This window comes from Harpegnathos saltator, unplaced genomic scaffold (assembly GCF_003227715.2).
Source record: "Harpegnathos saltator strain DR-91 unplaced genomic scaffold, Hsal_v8.6 scaffold758, whole genome shotgun sequence".
Taxonomy (NCBI): Eukaryota; Metazoa; Arthropoda; class Insecta; order Hymenoptera; family Formicidae; genus Harpegnathos; species Harpegnathos saltator.
In genome coordinates, this window is record NW_020230602.1 from 706,501 (window position 1) to 712,500 (window position 6,000).

Below are 6,000 nucleotides of genomic sequence, written 5' to 3' on the forward strand. Positions count from 1 at the left end.
TTATATTTCAATATTCTCTTTCTATCTGCATTATTCTGGATTTATTAAACGTCGTATAAATTATATAACTAATTCAACTAAAGATAGAATATATTTACAATAAGTAAATATTAACTAATCTAATAATAATCAATGGATAAATGTGATAAAATAACAAACTTCTTTTTCATGATCCATTTGGAGTTGTAAAGATAAAGATAACGGTTGTGTGTCCAATAATATCGTAAACCAATAGATCCAAATTTGGAGAATAGGTGTAATAACAGTAATTCTTTAAACAGAAGTGAAAGAAAGGTAATGGCAAATTCAAGGTGGGACTTGTGGAATGTTTTGAAAATGTTGACTGTTATTATCTCTCGACGAGATCATCTGTGTGTTATTGGTCGATGGACAATGACGATGACTTTAGACATATTTAATTTAGTTCTCGTGAACATCGCGTCAATTAACACGTTTTTCCGACCGGATCACATCTACGTGAGTGTTAGTGTGAACGCTAGTGTCAGTGCTATGATGGAGTATTCGGAGCAACCGGAAGCAGGATGCTGAGTTGGCAAGCCAGGATGGAGGTCATGAACAGTGGTACATCATATAGTTCCAGGTGTGTCAAATCACTTATTATAGGGGTTATTTTTGAGCCTAACGAACAATCGTTAACGTATTTATTGAAAATAAGGGAATACCCAAATCGAAATTTAAAGTCTGGTCTAAGTCTGATTTGTGAGTTTAAGAATGTTCCTTGGATCCCAAGTCCTGTCTCGAATCTGTCAACGTCTTTCTTCGTTTTATCATTATTATTGTAACAAATTCAAATTGGACACACGACTGCTGTCTTTGCTTTTATAACTTTCCTCACGTTCTTTAAAACTTCAAATCCTATTAAAATTTCCATCGTCGATGAAAAGACAAGTAACGACAAACAGATTACGCAGAAAGGAAGTTTGTTGTTTAATTTATCCATTGATCCTACTATTTATCGATTTATTAATTATTTAATATTTACTTACCGCGTCTATACTGTATTTATAGTTAAGTAAACTACATAATTAATAGATTTCTTATTGAAATTAAGAATGAAGATCAGATGAAGGAGAAGTATCGAAATAATCGGAAAGAAAAATATTAAATAATTCTTAAGTAGATTTTTCTTTAAGCTCCAACGTGAAGAGGACGACGGTTAGCAGCATCAAGTATCAATGACAGGATAATAGCTTGTATAGTTTTATCTTAGGATTCTTCATTTATCTTTCGAGATCGAATTGTTAGGAATTTATATGTTTATTATAGAATTCAAATTTCGATTCGGGAAAATTTTTGCAAATCTTCGAGTTGCCATCGACTGCTTTTGATTCCTCACATCGCAGTTCTAAAAAGCACATAAATGCGAATTATCGTACTTTGAGGAAAGTACATGACAAAGAAAACTATGATAATGAGCAAGATATTTTTTGCAAGATTTTGGGCTTGAATTTTTAAGAACAGAAACTTAGTGTTTATGTTTCATTTTTGGAGCTGCCGTGTCCTACCCGTTTATTTTTGCGTTTTGCGATTCCCGGTCTTTTTGATGGTCGCGTAATTTTTTAACGTGAGACCCATTAGACCTGTTTGGGCAACTTTAACCAATCGACGAACAGTCTCGTCTCTTGTTAGCGTAACGAATACGCGAGGTCATAAACGAGAATATGTCGCGTCCAAATAGCGTACGTAATGCCGAATTACTGTACCATATATATATCACGTTATTATACGAGGACATTGTTGTTCTTGCCTGCTGATCTTTTTTGATCGTTTTCTCTGTATAACTGTCATCCTTGTACTTACCAATACGTGTACACAGCTATGTCGAATTATCTTGCCCTGCTCTCCGAACATTCTCCCGCAAAATCTCCTGTCTCTTTGGCGACTTACCGTATGATGTTTGTTTCTTCGTTTCCTACTTTCTAACAATTATCTTTTTCATTTTCGTCTCTCAACGACTTTTATATTCCATGATCTTGGTTCAGTGTTTAAGCTACCTTTGCGAGAATTCAGCTGAGTTCATGTCCTGATGATTTTTATATCTTATTATCGATGAATTTATTTTGTAAATAGTATTATATCGGTCAAATGTCTGCAAAGCTTAGCGTTTTGTGTTTTCCGATGAAATGAATCATTTAATTCTAACTACGATAAATGACCAGAAAAATGTCGAAGACCGGAACTTGAGAGAGTAAAAAAGTAGCAGCTTTTCGGCAATTTTTGCACGATACGTGTCGGTTAACGTAGGAATTTCCATAACGTGAATTCTTTTTCATTTCGCTGATTTATGAGAGAGCGTATGTGCTGTGTCGATTACGTAATGGGGAGACCGTTTTTTCGTTCAGTTCCAATTCGCTTTAATTTTACCGTCTATTTTTGGATGTGTATTCCTGTCCCTCTCATGTTTATTTTTCTTACCCTAAAACCGATTTCTATCTGATCCCTCGTTCGACTAATTGCATGGCTGCCACTGTGTCCTCGTTTTCGAAGTAGACATACTCGAGAACGTGTGAAGGGAACGTTCGAACATCGATGTGACCTCCACAGACACACACATAATACACATATACACGACGTGCGTTCGACTCTTGCGTCTTGCTAATACCATGTTTTAACTGGTAGCAGGACGAAGGCGCCTAGCACCTCTTTCATCCGCTTAATACGAACCGAGATTTTAGAGGAGAGGATGCCGGAAGATTGCGACTTTTCGGCGTCTACGAGTCCTGCACGCGAGCCCACAGTGTTGTTTTGAAAAGCACCTCTCTTTAAAATTGACGTTTACACTTTTTCTTTCTTTTTTTCTCTCTCTCTTTCTCTCTCTCTCTCTCTCTCTCTCTCTCTCTTTCTTTCTTTCTTTCCCTCTTTCTCTCGACATCTGTTTTAAAACGCGAAAGTCATCTTTGTGGATAATTTTGCGTTTCATCTATATGAAATCAAGTAGAGTGGTTGAGACCTAAACACCGAGAACAAATGAAACAATGTGAAATGAGTTTACAATGATCAAATTTGCTGCAACTGTCGTGAAACTGTAGAAAAATCTTTGCATCTTCGCTTAACGCTTATCGTAATTTTTCCAAACAATTTTACATGAGCATTAAGTGCGGCATTTCTTCTCGATTTTGCGATAACAGCTGATTTCATCGTAGAAAATTCGTCACATTCTTCCGTTTTTCCATTTTTCCATCCAATTATCTAACTCGACTGATAACGACGGATGAATGGATTTGGACGTTGAGTCGGGTTCTGAATCAGAGATTTGCTTGCAGACTCACTTCCTTGCTCTTCTCGACTTGCCTCATTAGTTCTTTAAGGAGAATAGAATTTCGACGTTTATGTCTTGAATGAGGTCTGAGAATTAGTATCACTCTCTCCACGGCACGGGATCTGCAATTCGATTCACCCTCCGAGTCCAAAGTTCAGCCGGCGTTGCTGGAATAGTGGCGAATCGATGACAGAGAATTTTAGCCATATTCGCGCACGCTTGCGTCTTGAAAAGTTGAAGGTCTCTCCGAATCTCGGTCCCTTCGTTTACCTCTCGATCCCCGATCTGTACAGTTTAAACGCACGAGATAGATTTCCACCTCCGCCTGTGTCGAACGAGACCAGCCCTTGTCCAGACTCGCTGAATTAGAGGTAGACACCAAGCAAACACACGCATACACACATGTACATAAGCGTGCGTACACGCACGCGCCTGATTCGAATTCATACACCGCCCAATTATGACATCATGTGGTCGGACTTGTTGCCTGAAAAAAAAAAGAAAAAGGAACACGGAATGTTCGGTTCATTTGCACACGCACTGCACCAGGTCTTGAGAGCACATATTCAAATGAGTGACACGATGCTTACGTTGCCGGATACATTCGCTGCATGCGAACGGAGAGACGGCGTCTTGCTATTTGAAATTTTATTGATTAGCGATTAGCATGAAAATAATGGCTTTGATCGACGGAGATATCGGCGGGAATCGATTAGCCAATTATTGTGAAATTTGAGTTAAATGAGAAAATTAAGTAGGTGATATGCCGGGATAATTTCGGTGGTGCATGTTTCGCGACATTGCGACTGGAATAGTCACACCTGGCTCAAGGATGAGAGGAAATCCCCTTATTGTAAGATACTTTGTTTTATCCATGAGCCGCAGGATTGATTATTCCGCTTCTAGACATTAATTAGTCAATTAATAACGTAAATATTTGTTGTATTACATAACGCTAATTGATCAGCCCGTGTTCCCTCCGTTCGACAGCGGCGGCCGATACGGTGTATGTGTATGTGTTTATACACACACATGTAATACATACATATATACACATGCACTCACGTACAGAGTGCCCCGCACCTCTCTCTCTTTCTCACACACACACATACACACACACACACACACACACACACACACACACACACACACACACACACACACACACACACACACACACACATACACATACACACACGTACAAAATTGCGTGTCGCATGTTGGCTGTCACCGAACAGATCAATCAATATAGAAGTTGAGCGAGGCAACATTAGACGTTCACTGAATGTGTGTGTGTGTGTTTTTTAGCGACAGAAAACACACTCTGCACGAGGCGATCGCACGTTTGACGCTCCATCCCCACTTCCCTCTCCCTCTCTTTCCGCCTTTTCGGAAAATTGCAGAGATGTCTGAACACTCTTTCCGAGAAATGATGTCTCGTCATTAACCCCCCGTCGATCCTCCCGTCAAGTCGCAACACCTTTCCATTTCGAACATTTCACTTGCTCCGAGTGTCTTCGTTCCCCTTTCGGTTGTTCTTTGTGTTCTCTTTGGTCGTTTCTCTTACTTTTGTTTCAATGTCACACTCTCGTCCTCGATTCAGCAGCGACCAAGTATCTTCAGATACTAACTCATATATGCCGAGATATCCTGGTACGGATTCCGCGGGTTGCGACGACAGGAGGCAGATTTTAATCTGAACTATGTGGAGGGTCGTGCAATTCGCGCTTGTGTGTATTACCTTTGAAAAAACGAAAAATTAATTGATTACTCCGTAAATTATAATAATATACATATTTCATTGCGCGATAACTTTTCTCGTCGGGGAAATTTAATTCTACGTGTATCGCGACGCTTCGAATTATTTATTGTATTCTTTCCTCATTCCGGAGATTTCTTTAGGTAACTCGAATAAAATAAGCTTCATGGATGTCACGAGTTCCTTAAATCTCAGGGAAATTGTAAAATCTCAAGGAAAGGAGACTCGTTTCCAAAGACTTCACGTGAATTTCAAAGCGATAAATCCTATTCAGATTCGGAAAAGCGCGACACGAGCAGGAGCGTGTCCTCGCCTCGTTGTCGAGAGATCCTCCCCTCGTCGCGTCCGGCGGAGTCCACCGTTCGGTATACAGTCCATTAACCCAGAAGGCCAATTAATCACCAGCTGTTACCGAGCCGTACACGTCCGATATCTCATAGGACCGAACAAGTCGATTAAAGAGACCTATCGTATACTGCGAAGCGCAGGTAACTGATCACCTGTGTATTCCACGTGCACATTGTCGACATATGCACCACGCTCGAGAAAATAGTAGCAAAGAGATATTTATATTTACATATAAGAGAACAAACATTTTTATTGACTGTACTCGTACATGACACATCGAGTAGGTTCGTAACACGTATATAAGGCGATATATATTATATATAAACATATATTAATGTCCTCCCTTATTTTTTCGGATATAAGATGGCGTACGATGTCACTTACGTTTACGTATATGCATATGTAAATTTCGCATACCTCGCACTTTACTTTCCACACGCCATTTACGATTGTAAAACTGTGTACCAATTCGTGACACGAAGCTGACTCGGCCGTTCTTTCATGATCTATTTATTATTTTTCTTTTTTTTTCATCTCTACTGTCCACTCTCTGTCTTCTCATTTTTCGGGAAAAAGCGTCGCGAGAATGTCTCTCTCTCTCTCTCTCTCTCTC

The 6,000-nt window shown here is 39.5% G+C and overlaps 1 protein-coding gene across 25 annotated transcripts in view; it reads left to right on the top strand.

Moving 5' to 3' along the window:
• cac (calcium voltage-gated channel subunit cacophony) overlaps positions 1-6,000 on the top strand; it is a 154,267-nt gene that overhangs the window by 117,401 nt on the left and 30,866 nt on the right. The gene's annotated exons all lie outside the window — the stretch shown is intronic.